Genomic DNA, 18385 nt, shown 5'->3' with positions numbered 1-18385 from the left:
ATTTTTTTCCAGCTGTCTTTTCTATGTGGCGCTTGTGTTCACACTCGTCAAGTGCTGTAAATGGGCACTGTGTCTCAGCTCAGAGCTATTATGAAACACTAGCTGGAATAGAAAACCTGCAATCGTATAATCCTCTGAATTTTCATTCTGTTATACTTCTTTATTTGACCCAATACATCGATCACCACTAAACCCAGAAGATTACAGTAGCTGACTAGGGGAAAATAAAAAACACACTGCCCTTTGTACCTTGGATTTGGCCTCTCTAATTGGAGGATAAAGGTGGGGACGGAGACTTAAAACTACTCTGTGTTTACAAACAGAATACAATGGGTTGTATTTTAATGCAGTGTTGTTCTGCTCACAGCAGATCATGAAGCCTAAAGAAACAAAACACTCCACAGTCAGAGGTCACCTTTTTCATATGGGACTTGAGGAAAGGGAGGAAGGTATTTTCATCCTGACTGAGGGGAGTGAGAGCTCTGTAGCGTTTCCCATGTGGGCAGATGAGGGAAAAGCCAGAAACCAATCCAGCTCCTATTGAAGTCAATGCAAAACTCCCATTTATTTCAGTGGGAGAAGAATTAGGCCCCCAGACCCCAGGGCTGAAAAAAAAAGGTGCATGTGAAACTACTGCAAGGATGAGAGGGAGTTTTGCACCAAGAGGCCTGTTCAGTACAGGCGATGGGGAGCAATTGGATACGACATACAGCCAGCATGCACCTTCTGTTCTGTATGCTGTAGCTTTTGATTCAACCACTATGAATCTAACAGCCTCCCAGGAGTTATCACAGACACACCTTTGTCTTTACCAGACGTGGTCAATGTTAGCAGGTGACCCCAACACACTCCCAGTCCTGAACTTCCCCAGACCCGTGTGCTCGGATTTGTCCAGCCCTCTCCTGCAACATTCCGAGGAATAATAAGATCCGTAATCTCCTTTAAGGAAACAAAACCCACCAGTTTGCAACATTAACTGGAGTTGACATTCACTTTAGCACAAACACAGCATGGTTGGTTTAGATTAATAGTAAAACAAGTTGGTTAACAAACAAAGACAGGATTTTAAGTGAGCTCAATAATAAGAGAGGACGTTAGAAATGGTTACAAGCAAATAAAAAGTGAAAACATGCAACTAAAAGTCTAACACTTAATCTAGCAAGTTTTAGTTCAAAGCTTTGTTCAAGATGCCCTTTCTCACCCCCAGTCTTCCAGCAAGACGGTTACTGGTCCTCTCCTCGGTCAGGATGTCTTCCAGAGGCCCAAAGGTGCTGGTGCCTTTGTCTTCTTAGGTGAAAGAACTAACTTGGGGTTCTCTGTGCCTTTCTTTTATAGTCCAGTGAATCTTCGAAGTGGATTCTTCCAAAGGACACCCCTCAAAGTAAAGTTCATGAAAGCTGTGAGGAAGGCGACAGAGTCTGGTGGTGAAGGAAGTGCCATGCTCTTTTGTCCCCCACTTGTGTTTGCGGAAATGCAAATTCTTCTGTTTCCTGACATCTCCTCCCCCTGCTGCCTTGTTGGTCCTGTTTACTACTTAAATGTAAACACACATCCTTTGTTTAGGACAGCGCTGTTTAACAACTATTACCTCAGCAGGGCGGTCTCGTTTTGAACCTGTGCTAATAACATCACATGGCGGGGAATTAATAACTTTACATATAATGTTGCTACCTATATTTCACCATGATATTATTGACCAGCGACTTACTAGTTTTCAAATGATACCTCACAAGGCACATTTTGTACAAGGATTATTACAGTAGTGGGGACGGTGTGAACACAGGGCTGTTTTGGGTCACACCCTGCAGATCACAGAACATTGGCCTACTGGCCTCTTCCTTACCCACCTCACTCTCCTCATCCCCAGCCAGGAGCTGTGGAGACCCTCCCAATGGTACAAATGACAGAGCATCCCGGCACAGGGTGACTGCTACTCCTCTGCATCATACAGACACAGCCAATCTCGTCTCATGCCAACAGGCCTAAATCTCAGCCATTGTCTTCTCGTGCCAATAGGCTTGTCCCACCACACACCCAGATACAGGTAAGTTCATCAGCAGGACTTCTTGTGGTGCTTCCACCACAGGTGAAGATCCCATATATGGGAGAGGAGAATGCAATGGTGCTGGGTGGTTTGCAGAGGTAGGAAGAACTGATTAAAGCTATTACGCTCTTCATATATAGTACTGGTAACTGTGCAGTGGGAATATCCAGTTAAAAATTTTTTTTTGTTCACATCAAGCCAACTACTGACCTAATTTAACATCGCCTGGGTGTGTTAGCTAAAAGTGTAGTGATTGTCAACAAGCTGAAGTGAGCACCATGTTCCTGCTGCTTTTCCTGCTATACTGCTCCTGATATACCAGTTTTCCAGGTTTGCAAGTACAATACATCATTCTACAGCACTACATACCCCCTAAAGTCCCTAATTTTTACGAGTGATGCCTTGACTGTCCCCACAAAATTTATGTGTGCATGCAATTTATATGGCACAATGGATGCATTCCCAAATGTTGTTGGTATGGTTAAGGAGGACCCTTCAAGTCTTGTCCCTTAAAATCTGTTTTTTTCCCCTTTTGACTGATTTGTTTGCACTAAATAATAATTCACCTTCCTAGTAAACCTAGTAAAGTATTTTAATTTTGCTTTGGTTTGGGTTTTTTGCTTCTAAGGGGCTGTTATATAATGAAGTTACAGTTCATTAGTGTGCCTGAGCATTAACCTTTTCTATAACCTCTGATAAACCATGAGCAAACACTTACACAATATGGACTTTGGAGAAATTTACTTGATCGTGTAATGTAACCTCTAAAAAAAAAAAAAGAGACCTTATGAACTTGAATATTTGCAATGTTTTGGTATAGTGCCTATTGGCTTTTTGTATGTGATTAATAATGTATTGAATCTGTCCTGTGCGTTTTATATATATATATATTATATATATATACACATGGAATCATTAGGCAGCAATCTTTCATTTGGTGCTATGATTTTATACTGAGTAGGTCTCAAATGTGTAGAATAAAAATAAAGTAGGCATTGGCTGAAGCAAGCATACAAAGAGATATACAAATATATTATGTTATAGCTTTTTTTCCCCTTGGGAATAATTTCATTTTCCCCTAACACGCTTTGCTTTAGCAACAAATTCTCAATTTGTCACTACATTTACCCATACTGTTTACTCATGGGCTAGTCTCAAAGGTTGGTCACATTTTTTCATATAATGTTTTCCAAATACATCAGAATAAATATTTGGGTGAAACAGAAGTTGATCCAAAAAAGATATTACCTCACCCACCTTCTCTCTCTCTGGGGGAAAATAAACATTGGGTTTTTAAATCTCATTCAGGGTTTGGGATGGGGGGGGGAGGGGGTTATTGCTATCCATAAGTAATATGTGACACTATGCAAAGAAGATAAAAAAAGGAAATGTGAGGAGCATTCAAATTTCCTTGTAATATACCCAGTGGTGAGCAGAGGAGCAGCTGTTGCAATGCTTAAATATCTGATACAAAAAGTTATTTCACAGATTTTGACCAATTTTATAACCAGGCTGTAGCATGGATGAGATCCTAACTATGTGGATGGGACTGTATTTCTTCATTATTTACTGACCTTATGTATCCATCTAAGTTTTAGATAGTATTTGAGGACTTATTCTAACCCTGCTTATGAGGGCTTTTATAACAAACATCAGATTGTAAGTGGTTTCTAACATAGGGACTCCATTCTGTAGGTTAATTATGTCAGTGTACTGGGCAAACTAGTCCTCCCAAATCCCTGATCTCTGCATGGGAGGGAGGACATCCCAAAATGCATTGTTCACAAAAATCCATGCCCTGGCCCCAGCATCACACTTCTCCCCACCCTTCTCCACCACCAATAAGGTATCTATGCACCAAAATTTGCCCAGAATGAACTAATAGCAACATGGTTGTGCAGCACAGCAGGTTGGAGTTGACCAACAGTACTGACACCGGATTGTGTGCATGCACTGAGCCATGTTAGCTGTGCCCACAGCAGAGGAACACACCAGAATCCAACTGCACTGTGAATGTGGTTCCACTGTGCGTAATTGGAGCCCTGGGCTCTAACGATGAGTTACCTTTGGGTTTTGTTTCGATTTCTTGTCTGCAGTGGGGCCTATAGTTCACAGAAATATGAGTCAGTGAGACAAATGAGTTGTAGACTTTTAAAATGACGCAGGCCAGCGCTGATATGATAAGAATCTTTGGTTCTCTTACTGAGGTAAGAATGTGTCTAAAGCACTTTATAAGACAAACTTAGTTCATAGCCCTTGAACAATAAGAGATTTTCATTCGGTTTGGAAACCGGGGGAGGGAAACGTTGTTTATTTACTTCAAGAAAACAGCAGCTGAACAGAAGCTTTAAACTTTATCAAGATTTGCATAGGAAATGAAATCTAACAGTGGTTACTGGTATACAGAGGGAAACGGAGACCAGGATGTTTCTGCAGAGGATATGCCAAAAGAAGAAGTGATAAACTGGCTGCATAAGCTGGTGGAGATGGTAAATTTTGCACAATTTGCTCTGCTCTGAATTGTCAAACATCATAAACAAGCAAAATCATGAAGATCATATGATGTTTTCTCTCTGTTTCCATGCCTCTTGTGAAAGGTGCCAGCCTGACAGTCGGGAGACTAAAGTTCTTTGTTTACATACTGAATGATTAAGGATGGGCCAGCCCAGTTCAATGTCTACTTCCCCTGCATTCCGCCCCCACCATCAATGTGCCTCAGTTATAACCCGGAGGGATCATCATATCCAGTCATAAAAGGGTAGTTCAGCCTTCATGGCCCATCCACTGCTTGGATTCTCTGCTGAGACTCCCTACAAGGGTGTCAGCTCTGATGGGGATTCCTGTACTGGAGGTAGATCATTCACGCATTTTATACAGGGCCTCTGAATAGCCTCTAACAGAAAGTAATTTTGGTCACTACTGACCTGATTTAAACAAATGAGCTGGAGGTGAAAGGCTTCCTATCTCATTACTAATCCCATGAAACATCTAGCGCTCCAAAATATCACATGAATGATTAATTTTTAAACCAGAAGTATATCTTCAGTTCTGCTTAGCCACATAGCTTTGACAGCTTTCATATAAGGAAAGCTGTGCTGTTGGTTTTGTATCGAGAGATATGAGAAGCAGATAGTGCCTAAAGCAAACATTTAATTTCTCTAAGGAAACTGAACATGCAGACCACTTCTGCTTGCCATGCTCTGAACGTGGCATAGCTGCTCCACATGCAAACAAAAGGCCCTGATCCTACACTTTAAATTCAGAGAAAGAGCCCACTAAAGTGCCACCTTGACTTCAACGACCCTGGTGCGAGTGAGGAGTACAGGATCACCTCTGATATGAGCAAAGAATACCAACAGTGCTGGCCTAATGCCAGTGTCTCTCCCCTCAGCTGTCCATATGTTGCCCTGTTGTTGGTCTTTGTGGGTGAACATGTTTCTGTGTCTAACTAGACAAAACACAGCAACTCAACCGTTTTCCTCCATCCCTTATCTTTTCTATCATTTCTGACAGATATCAGCGGATGGGTTTAGTTATATATTGCTTTTATATTCCAACATTGGGCTCTGTAAATTTCACTGATGTAATCTATTGCTGTTTACCACTTTATGAAGGTACAGTTCAGAAAACTGAACCGATGGGGCTAAATTATTTCCTAGTGTATAAGCCTATCCTGTCCTTCCAGGGTGAGGGGCAGGATTGGCTCTTAGTAGCTCCCAGTCAGCCTTTCTCTCTGACATCCAGGGAAGCAGAGCAGGCTAGGAAATGTAGTCCATTATGGCAGCCATATCTGTAGGTTTGGTTCTGACAAGGCCCGATGGAGTCCATATTAACAACACCCTTCCCCCAGATAAACCAGAGACCCGGAAGGAGTCGGGCTGTTGGAGTAAAAACAGCAGCCAAGTAAAGGCATCTCCTTATGTTTTACTGTTTATAATTGTTTGGAGATTTTGGGTAACGTCTTTGCAGTGGATACCTTTGAAAATGATCTGGAGTGACAAGGGAAATTGCATGTAGTTCTGCATCTCTTTGAGGCTGGTTAAAATAAAGTTACTCTGACAAAAGGAATGTTCTGTTAGCCCATTCAGCCAGTGAACATTTGCTATCTCCTGAAGCTCAAAGAAGCCCCTCTTCAGAGCCAAGGCTCTGCGGCTTGGAGTTGCTGAACTGAAAAACAGCTAAGCTGAGAAGCAGCTGCTCTGTGCAGCACTAACTACCTTGTGTGACCTCTATCTGCTGCAGGGAGGCACCACATAGTGGCATGAGCAATGAGTGACTATATAGATCCTAAATGCCCGGAGGCTCTTTTTCATGATTATTTAAGATTGTACCAATACAAAATGGGAATTTCATATCGGTGGGGGGTGGGGTGGGAGTTGAAAGGGTATCTATCATTTAAATGTCCCAAACTGTTATAATCATTATTACGTAATTATTTATTAAACACTTTATATCACAATAACTTCTCATGGCACTTAACAGAGATTTAAAGAGCCATCGGGTAAAATCCCAGTGCCATTGAAATAAATGGCAAAACTACTGATTTCAATGCCACCAAAACATCAGCTAGGGTCCCTGCCCCAAAGAGCTTACAATTTAAATTTCTAGCATCAAGATCCTGATTCTGATCTCAAATGACCTCAATGGAGTAACTCCTGTTTTATGCTAGTGTAAGTGAGATTGGAATCTGATCTAAAATGAAGTTACACTGTTGTAAGTGGCTTGGGCCCTAAAATAAGAGACAGAGGAAGGAGAGCTTAGGGAAAGGAGGAACAAAGTTTAAAGTAAGTAACAACAATACTGTATGAAAAGCAAATTTCAATGCTCTGATATTTCACACATTCAAAACAAGTAAGAAAAATTTAGAGAGGATATTGCATTATCATGGGGTGAACAACAGGGTGAGCAGATAGCAAGTGTGAAAAATTGGGACGGGGTGGGAGATAAAAGGCACCTATATAAGACAAAGCCCCAAATATCAGGACTGTCCCTATAAAATTGGGACATCTGGTCACCCTAGTGATCAATGACAGCTCTGGGTTGAATATAAAATAGCAATGGCCCCCATTAGCACTATATTAAATTATACTCATTTTATCTTCAAAGCACAAAGCATGTTCCTTTAAATAAACAGAAAATGCTGAATGTAACAACATATTCCAAATAATCATTACTGCATTCACAACATGTCCTGTGACCGATGCCCCGGGCCTCAGTAAACTGGTATACACGGTAGTTCCGGATGGTATAACTCACTGTGTCATGTATTTGGAGTGGTTTTAAACAACTAGTTGTTTGGGGTTTTTTTTAATTGTCATTTCCCAGTAGGCCATATAGAAATAGTCACATCATTATTATTTATTATTCTTTTCGAATGGTGATGTACTGTTTTTAGTGGCTGGAAAGTGTCGTGAATGCTCGAGACATGTTGCATTGCAGGGAAATCTATCCAAGCCACTTCCAGTTTGTCAAAACACGTAATTGGTAAGTGCTATCCGCAGGTATTGCAAGTGCACATCTTGGCTGGTGCAAAGAGCAATCAGCTCTTTTTGGCTGCAAAGACTATTCAGCACCTCACAGAAGGCTCTCGGCCCCTGGCAAAATCAGGCCCTTTATGTGCGATCATTCCCATGAAGGGGGAAAATCAGTAGAGGTTGAGACAAACATTCTGCTCTTGTCCTCAGAAAACAGCCAGCCTACTGAAGGGACACAGCTAACTGGTACTCCATAGAGCAAATTATGTTCTTTCTGTTAGGGCAAAGATGTGCTATCTTTGCTCATTCTGCCTGAAGAGCAGCCCTGCCGCTGAGGAGTACAGTCATATTAAGGGAAAGAAGATAGATCATCTGTCTTTCAGTCAGTCTGCCCTAGGACAGGAATAGATTGACACCTCAGGAAGGAACTCGTCATTAATGAGAGCCTTGAGAAGCTTAACAGTAGAGTGCATGCAGCATAGAGCAAATCCTGCTCTAAACCCCTGAGTTCAATATATCAAAAAAGATATAGTAGAACAGGAAAAGGTGCACAGGACAACAAAATTATTAGGGGTATGGAACAGCTTCCATACGAGGACAGATTAAAAAGACTGGGACTGTTCATCTTATAAAAGTGAAGAGTAAAGGGGAGGGGACAATATGAGAGAGGTCTACAAAATCATGCAGGATGTGGAGAAAGTGAATAGGGAAGTGTTATTTACCCCTTCACATAACACAAGAACCAGGGGTCACCTAATAAAATTAAGAGGCAGCAGGTTTAAAACAAACTAAAGGCTGTACTTCTTCACACAATGCACAGTCAACCTGTGGAACTCATTGCCATGGGATGTTATGAAGGCCAAAACAAAAACTGGGTTCATAAAAGAATTAAAGAAGTTAATGGAGGACTAGTCTATCAATGGCTATTAGTCAAGATGCTCAGGGATGCAACCTCATACTCTGGGTGTCCCTAAAAACCTCCAACAGCCAGAAGCTGGGATTGGATGACAGGAGATGGATCACTTGAAATTGCCCTGTTCTATTTATTCCCTCTGAAACATCTGGCACGAGCTACCATCAGAAGTCAGGATACTGGGTTAAATGGACCATTGGTCTGACCTATTATGGCCATTCGTAGGTTCTTAGTAGAACCTAGGCTAAGCTTATAACATAACCAGCTAATAATTGAAACAGTGTTAAACTGTGTCTACTTGGCTTCAATCCTGTTACGGTAACTCGGCTGAAAAAAACAACATCACATCCCCAGGTAAACAGAGCCTAAATTACTCCATTGTAAATTTGGCGAGGGTCCATTGACGTCAACAGTGGTCATCAGATTTACAAGTGCATCACTGGGGAATGATATGGCCCAATGGGATCTTGCCTGAGTAACAACTAAGCATTATTGCAAAATTTCCATTGATTTCAAGGGGAGTAGGTTCGATCCTAAGTAAGGACTGTAAAACAGGGCCCCATGTCTATGGAAATTAAGGGCCTGATTCTGATCTCATTTATACAAAGGTAAATCAATAGTAGCAACCCTGCAGTCAGGAGCTATCACAGTGTAAATAAGCTCAGAATCAGGTCCTACATGTGCGTTTCTTTGGAATAGAATTTTGGAATAGAATTTTGACAGCTTCCCTCTCAACATTAATGCTATTAATGCTATCCTTGAGAAGGGAGTCTTTGGCCTGGTCTACACTGGGGGAGCGGGGATCAATCTAAGTTACGCAACTTCAGCTAAGTGAATAACGTAGCTGAAGTCGACGTACTCAGACCTACTCACCGCGGTGTCTTCACTGCGGTGAGTCAACTGCTGCCGCTCCCCCATCGACTCTGCCTGCGCCTCTCGCGGCGGTGGAGTACAGGAGTCGACGGGAGAGCATTCGGGGGTCGATTTATCACGTCTAGACTAGAAAAGATAAATCGACCCCCGCTGGATCAATCGCTGCCCGCCAATCCAGCGGGTTGTGTAGACATACCCTGTGACTTGGAATCACATGAATAAACTCCTCTTCCTACAGCCCTATTGCTCCTCAGTCCCATGGACGACAATTATTGCCTCAGTGATGTTCTTCAATACTGTGTGACTTAAATGAAACTCCTGCAATTACAAATACCTTATTCCTGGGTTTGGCCTTTTAAAATGTAAACCCTCCAGTAACTGTGTTGTCTTATGTGTTTTTTCAGTGCCTGGCACAACAGGACCCAATTGCTGATTGGGGCCTTTGGCCATGACCTTAATATAAATAAGAATGAATAAATGACCTGTTCTGCTCGCTTTTTCACCTTGAGTCTACTAAATCATTTAATTGTCACAAGAATGTAAGCCAACTGGAGTTTTGCCTGAACAAAGACTGCCAGATATTTGCCCTGTATTCTTTTATTATTATTCTTTATCTTCTCTTATACTATTACGCATAAAATAGCCTCCTTTTCAATCCTTCCTATTTTCTACCTTTTCATCTACAGACTTGATTTATTAACACATTTGTTGGCATTTTTCTCCCCTAGCTTTGCATGGGAATATATTTCATAAAAGTGCAAAAACAAATCACGAACAAGCAGGATCCTTCTTAATCAAAAGTCTTATTGAGCTATCAGCAGAAATGCCAATGTCTTCACCGGATCACAAGGAGATGAAAATGTTATTTTGTTATAACCTCCCATTCCTCAACTCTGAGGACCTATACAGTATTTCACTGGAGTACATAGTGTTTCAGGCATGAGCACATGTTGGTTCTTTTATTGGTGAATCTATTGTTTGTGATATTTCATGAGTGTGTTTTATTTATAGTTGTTGCTTTCATGTAGCAACTGTAATAAAATAGCTGGATTTATGTTCCTTTCCCTTATTATTTAAAATCAGCCTTGTTAAATGTACTCTTTGAACAAATAAATTTACTGCATAGGGAGTGTTACTGACTCCATTTGCAAGTCTTTTGCATCAAATATGTGAATTGCAAAGTGACTTGGCATCCCTACTCATATCTGGGAGAGGCAAGACAAGATAACTTTAACATGTAATTCAAATTACCATTCGGAACAGGAGGTAATCAGATTACTTCACAAAATTACTTTTTGTTCTAATTAAGTAGTTATTGCAATCAATTACTTTCAGAGTGTGTGTGTGTGTGTGTGTGTGTGTGTGTGTGTGTGTGTGTGTGTGTGTGAGAGAGAGAGAGAGAATTACTAACTGGTCCTTTTTGACCTACCTAAACCTGTGACAAGACTCCCTTCTGTTTTGGGGAAATGGCCCAAATGGAATCCTCAGACCTGAATCATTCCAACATTTTTGAAGGGAGACTATAATCAGAATCCGAACCCAGACACAGATCATATTTTTGCAGCTGACGTCTAGCTCTACAGACAGGGCCGGCTCCAGACCCCAGCGCGCCAAGCGCGTGCTTGGGGCGGCATGCCGCGGGGGGTGCTCTGCCTGTCGCCGGGAGGGCGGCAGGCGGCTCGGGTGGACCTCCCGCAGGCGTGCCTGTGGATGTTCGACCGGAGCCGCAGGACCAGCAGACCCTCCGCAGGCACATCTGCAGGAGGTCCACCGGAGCCGCGGGACCGGCGACCGCCAGCGCACCCCCCGCGGCGTGCCGCCGTGCTTGGGGCGGCCAAATTGCTAGAGCCGCCCCTGTCTACAGAATACAATGAGCCCAATTAAAACCCCAGATCTAATTCTCTGGATATTCAGACTCCATATTCCAACTTTTTAGCAGTTCTCACCCATCTCTGTCACCATCGTTCACCTTGGCCACTTGTTTCCTCTCTGCTACAAGGTGTTATGTGTATAATACAGCCATTTAGTTTAACCTTTTAATGATCACCTTTGATCCGGTTTGATCTGAACCTGGATCAAGCTGGGTAGACTGACAGCTACATCAGAGTTCAGTACAGAGTCCAGGAAATGCACTCCATGACAGCAGTGAGCAAACATTCAATAAAAAGCTTTCACTCACACTTGTATGTTTGTTTGATTTTTCATGATTCACCAAACTTTATATTTCATTCTTGGTGCAGATGCCACAATCCCAGCAGTCCAGCATCCCTCAGGGCAATGGAAGAGACGTGATAAAAATACCAGTGTATATGAGGGAGTTAGATTAAGCAGTTCTATAAGAGTGGACTGATGTCACCCAGTTGCTCACGTGAGCAGAGCTCCAACATGAGTGGGAAAGAGATTATCTTCACTGTGTAAAAGGGTACCTCTTTCCATGCATATAAGCCATATAATGACAATATACTAACTATACAGAGAGAAAAAGTACAACATGAAGAAAAAGAAAAATGCTAAACTTGTCAGTTTCTACATTATTTACTAATATTTTAAAACTAGTATCAAACAAATGAAGGGCAGGGATGCAGATAAAAATGATGGAGCTGGAAATAGGGTTGGGAGTAATATACAGAGGACAAGTGCAGGAGGGGTATTAAAACATAAAATGTTATGTTTCTCAATTAATTCTTTGCACTGTAGATAACAAAACAATAACAACTACACTATGAAAGATAGGATAAATCTAGGTGCTTTAAATTGAACACATAATCATAATGTCTTCAACCAAACCCTAGTGCAGTAAGTAGGCTGCATGCAATGAGATGATATTCAGTACTACTAAGTGTAAATTCCTGCATTGAGGGAGAGGAAATAAACAGCACAGCTATTAATTGAGAGGTAGCTAGCTGTGAATCTAAGAAAGATCTAAGGGTGATCACAGACCACAAATTAATACAGAGTCTCAGTGTGATGCTGCTGGGGGGAGATGCCATGCTATTTTTGAATCTGTATATATAAAAGGATCATATGGAAAGCAAAAGTGATAACAGTGTCTTGTTAACACAGTCCTAGCACAACCATAGTGGGAATAGTGTGTGCAGTTCTGGTCTCCACAGATCAGAGCGGATATAGAAAAATTAAAGGAAACACAAATAAGGACAATAAAAGTGATCCAAGGACAGATTGAAGGAACTGTATTAATAGAGTCTAGAAGTGAGAAGAATCTGTGGGCCATGAGCCATCTCTAAATACCTTTAAGGTAATCATATGTGTGAAGGTAAGTAATTAATCAGGCTCAAAAGATGGCAGAATAGGGAGCAGTTGATTGAAATTAAGTAAGGAAAAGTTCTGGATGGAAAGTAAGAAGAAGTTCTTTAAAGTGCTGCACCTGAGCAATGGCACAGAACCCCAAAGGAGGTAGTACGGGTACAGTCATTGCCCATATTCAAGAACAGGTTAAACAAGAAGCTAGGGGAAAAAGATGTAGACAATAGCCCTCTTAAAATCCAAAGGCGTACACTAGGCAATCTTTTTTTTTTTTCATGTTCTATTTACTTTGGTTATCTGAAAGGCTGGTGCTCCTACACAGAGGTATATAATATATGAGGATCATGGGACCTGGCCCACTGTGCTGCTATATATCTGGTTAAAATCCAACCCAGGTCAGTTGGTTGTCCTGTGGCTTATGTAAAACGAGTTTGGTGGATTTCTGGAAGAACAAGCGTCCTTATTGCAAAAGCCATCACCCCAATAAGCAGACTTATGGGCAGTTTCAGCACTGAGGCCAAAGGCTGAAAGGGCATGAAATCTGAACTACCTTTTCCTTTTTTTAACAGAAAAAGGTGAACCTTCTAGCTCTGAGTTCAGAGGCATTCGTACGACAATGTGAAGTGGAATCTTAACATGGTTGCTGCTCGTGTTGCACCTTGTCTGTGGATCAGCTGAGAACCAATACCGCCAATATATCACCTTTCAGGAACGCTAAAATACACAACACTTAAAAAATATAAAAAAGGGGGCACTGGTAACAAGTCCTAGAATTTTTAATGACAAATGGGTACACACACACACGAGGCATATGAATCCATGTAGCATCATTGCCCCCACCCTTTACAAATATCCCATCCCAACTGCACTCACCAGTTGGGACTTCTGTCCCCTCCTCACTGTGGATGGGCAGTGGTGATTCCTCCATAGGTGAGGCACTGATGGAAAGTAATGAATTGTGGTAGTATTTGTCGCAAAGTGACAATCACAAGACGGTCCCTTTATTATCATTATAATACAAATGCCTGGTTACTGTCACAAGGAGTCCTTTTTCAAAATGTCACATGGCAGGAGGTGGCCCCTGCAAATATTTCATGTGTCCGAGGCACCTCTGAGAATTCAGCTATATCAGTGGGATCCACCATCTGAAGTTTGAAATCCCTGGGCTTAATTTCCTCTTGAGAGTTCACATTCTGGGGGGATTATTAGCTTCTGAAAGTTTAACATTACCGAAGCGGCCTCATTTTGGTCATTCACAGTCGATGGGGTTAATCCCAATCTAGAATTCATATCCGTAGAAGTTTAGACCCTTCTGAAAATTCACACTGCACAGAGAGGTTTCTATCCTGGAAGTTTCATAATTCCGACACTTGACAATATTCTGATTATTCACATCCCTGGAGTAAACTCTCTTTTGGAAATTCATACTGTTGAAGAAGCCAAAGGGAGCCAAGGCACTAAGGCACTTATAGAGACAGGTTAAAGACATCAAATCTGAGTCATGATATTTCATGCACAGAACCAGGAGAGAGAGGCTCTGGTGCTCAAAGCTTGCCTTTGGCTGCTGAAATGCCACATCAGGTGGTAGAAGGTTGTACTGCATATGGCCTCTAGGCCATACATTTTGTATCACTGATCCATTTTATGGAATATATTCCAGTTACAAAACTCTAGATTATCCAGATATTCAGCTTTATGATATTAAAGTCACTAGAGGGAGACCTTTGAATCTGCATTCCAATGGGCTCCAGATTCTGATGTACAACGTCGGGCCCCCATATCATCATGTCTTTAGGTTTCTTTTTCTATTTGAAGCCTCTTCCTTTAAAGATGTTTTTTGTTACCCTGATGATTCCTCTTTAAAAAACTGGGGGAAATGTGTCCTTTGAACTCTTTTCAAGAGACTTGACTTTTCTATATTAGGGGTCCCATGTTGAGTAATATGACTCCTGGAATTTTTCCAATCCTATTGTCTTTTTAAAAATGGTACCGTAGCTTCTCAAAGATACCCTCAGTCTTAGTTTTAGCATCCCAGTGTAAAGGACAATTCTTTTTAATTGCTGGTGTGTTTTTTTCATTTAATATACCCATGCTCTTCTCCTTTGAAAAAGCTTATCCTCAATTGATTGCCCTAGTGATGTCCATAAAACCAGCCAAAAGAATGTTCATGATTCAAAGATACAAAATAAAATTCTTATAACATTTCTGCCAGAAATATAGCTGGAATAGAGCGAGTTTTCAACAGATTTTTGACTAGCAATGGGACCACACAGTTGTGTCTTGCTAAGTTCAAAGAGGCTGCAATCTCTGCCTACACTTAAGCCCTCCTCTTATAGAAATGCACAATAAAGGGTAGTGTAAGAGAGAAACAGCTGAACACACGTACTAGCCAGGGAAATAATGGTCTACAAGGGTGCATTGCGCAAGCTCTTTTATCTGAAAGCGGAACTAACATTCCAGCCCAATAACACAAAAAAAAAAACCATTTGTCACCACACAGCGTTTTGCTACATATTAACCAGGAGTTGCTATCTGAGTCTAATCTAGTGCCATAATTCAGAGACGTATGTTATTTTCTGAAAAAAAAAGTTGATTTATGAGAAGTCAGCTTGATGTGAATGCTCATGGCTTGCCATGCCACTTGACATAGGGCGTGCTTCAAAGTTGTACAAAGCGGGTCCTGCATTGCAATTAATGCAGTCATTTTCCTCATTAAGGCTCATTTTGCACTAAGGCAATAATGGTCTTAATCTATCTATGCTGCTTCTTGAAACATTTTCTTGACTTTACTTACTAGAAAGAGATTCTGGAGCAGAACTTACTTGACTACTTAAAGTTTTAAAATCAGAGATCTGCAAGCAAAGCAAGTTGCTAGGCAACGTGTAAAACTGGTGAGCTCCATGATGTGTAGCTTTACATACTCTATGGAGAGTCCTGTACAAGATTCATCAGCCTGACGTAGACTGAGCATTTATTCTGGAGGCAAAGGTATTCACAAAACATTTGCAACAATATTCATCGATGGCTGGTGTTATTTACTCTCATCTTAGAGGGCCCATGGGTTGTAAAAAAGGCATGAAATATCTGTATGCTACAAGAGGCCACACACATAAATAAACAAAAACAACTCTACTGACACAACTTGGATTTTGTAGAAGAATCCAAGAGAGAGAAGCTTATTTTTAGCATAGGACTGGGAGCTAGGACTCCTGAGTTCTAAGCTGAGCTCTGACACTGACTCCCTCTTTGACCTTGGTCAAGTCACTTAGGGCTTGATCCAAAGCCCACTGAAGTCAATGGAAGTTTTTTCCATCAAGTTCAATGGGCTTTGGTAGAGACCCTCAACCTCTATGAATCCGTTGCCACTCATATATAAAGTGAGACGTTACTACATCCCTACTTCACAGGAGGGGTGTGCTCACCAATACTGTAAAATACTTTGTAATGGTGCCTAGGTACTACCATGATATACACAATAGAACTGCATATATAGATTTGAGACAGCGGGTATTGAGTATTGTTATTGTGTAACTGCAGTTTATTTTTACATGCTCTTTATTCAGTGGTTTCTATGAGCAGATGGTAAGCGTTCCGTATTGGAACATTCTAATCATTTTTATAAGCCTTTTGTAATTTCATAAATGAGCATAAATAACACTTACATGAAGAAGAGTCTCTCCTGAATGGATTTTCTCTTCCTGTTTGGAGGGGAGGTGGGGAGAAAAAAGAAAAAGAAAAAAAAACAGAAAGCAAATAAATAAACAGACACGTAAAATAAAATAAATAAAATAAAAAAGAGGGGGAAAGTCCATGAGGATACTAAGATACATTTCGTTCTGATCTCTGTTTTGCTGGTGTACATATAGTCCCTCAGAAAAACAAAAACCACATGAATACAGTGGTCACAATAGAAGAAGCCAACTGCTATTACTCCTCTCTCTTTTTTCTTGGAAGCTCAGATCCTAAGGTAAAATAATATAGGTAAATGTTGGCCCTCCAGTGGCAACCACCATACTTCGATTTGGAAATAAGGTAATGGATAACTTTACTGCACCTCTACTTCCAAACTTCTACTGGAGTATTTTACACCAATGTCAACCACAGTATAAGTCTAGCAATGCAGTAATGGCCAGAGCTTAGCATTTACATTCTCTGAACGGATAAAAATGCTTTGCGTCAGATCCTCACCAGGTATCACTCAACTCAATCAGCGGCGCTACAGTGATTTACACCAGCAGAGGCTCTAGCTTAACCTATCCCAACATACATTTGGGGGCGGGGGGAATTCAATGAACATAGAAATGAAACTTCATACTCTGACTTTCCTTCCAAACCATTGGGGATCATTCCTATAAATGGACTATACTAAGTGCCAATGGAGTTAAGTGGGAATTTGCTGTATTGAGTGCTTAAATGATGGGACTACGGGATTACTTTTTAAAAGCCATCCTGTAGCATAAATGCAGGTTAGTGCATTTGACTTTTTTCATCACTAATCTCCCATTGTAATCTATTGAAAACTGCAATTTTAAAGCATCGACAATTGATTAGGGTGACGGATCAGATAAGGTATTACTTTTTAAAAGCTGTAACTCCTCCAACTTGCACATTCATCTGTAGTTGTTGCATGTTTCAAATTGAACTAAAGTGTTCTTAAGAAAGCAAAAACATCTTTATGGAGTCATTTGTCAACATTCTAAAAACACTACAGAGCATGGCACAGCTGTACAGAGCCCCTGTTTGGTATTGGTTCAGGTGTGTCAGGTCAGGATTGAGGTGTGCTGGCAGACTGGGAAGGAAGCGACAGCAATGGAATAACAGGGGGTGCTGAAGATGAGAACTGGGGAACATTGGCAGAGGGGTGTGATGAGGAGCTTGCACTGACTATATGCAGTATCTGGCGCTATACTGTGCTACCAATTCTTCATTTCACCAACTCCACCCTGTTAGTAGAAACAGACAAAGGGTGTTTTAGTGCTCTTGGGGAAATCACAGACACAGGAGAAGGCTCAGGGACTAATTATTTTTATATATCTAGAGTTAAAAATTAAATGATGGTGACTATGTTGTCTGCCTCATTTTTTAAAAATATACGACAGACCTCAGTCAAAAGATCCAGTGTTCTGAACCCACTATTACTGCAGAATACTGTAGGGTTTTTTTAATATTGGAAACAAAGGGCTTTCCAAAGCAATACTAGGGTTGACAGCATTATTATTTGCAATGGACAGAAAGAGCTTTAGCAATGGAACTGACCCTAACCTACATTCTGTAAGCACAATTTCCTATCAGTAAATTTCATCAGATAGTGATTTCCTTTACAGCACTCATTTCTTTAAACAAGATATTGTCAGATCCAATAGAATAAGAAAACAATTAAGCTTTTCTCCCCAAAGTGCTTCCACTATGGTACATGTAATGACACTGTAGAGCAAATAATCTATAGGAAAATAAAGATTTGGAAGACTGAAAGATTAGATTGTTATGCTCTGAGGAGGGAAAGCTTAATGAAATAAAATGTGATTGTTTGGGGTTTAAACAGTTTACCCATTGTACTAAATTGAACATTCAGAATGCTTCAGTAAAGTGAAAAGACTTTGGTTTACCCTAAATTCAGTTCTCTGTGCAATGATGGTTTAGTTTTCCTTTAGGGTTTACACTTCTCTGCCACGCAATCTATACCCTCAGTTGGCTCTGCTGGTGCATTTGGGTGCAAAATGCAGATTACACTTTCAATGCAGAGCCAAGTGGGAACAGCCAAAGTTAGAAAGACACAGAATGGAACACCTCCTTGCTATGGAAAGCACACACAGCACA

The 18385-nt window shown here is 41.0% G+C and overlaps 1 pseudogene; it reads right to left on the bottom strand.

Moving 5' to 3' along the window:
- LOC120369069 overlaps window positions 1-18385 on the bottom strand; it is a 41602-nt pseudogene that overhangs the window by 19504 nt on the left and 3713 nt on the right.

Source organism: Mauremys reevesii, linkage group 7, assembly GCF_016161935.1.
Source record: "Mauremys reevesii isolate NIE-2019 linkage group 7, ASM1616193v1, whole genome shotgun sequence".
Taxonomy (NCBI): Eukaryota; Metazoa; Chordata; order Testudines; family Geoemydidae; genus Mauremys; species Mauremys reevesii.
The sequence above is the reverse complement of the archived record's forward strand: the minus strand, read 5'-3'. Positions and strand labels throughout refer to the sequence as shown.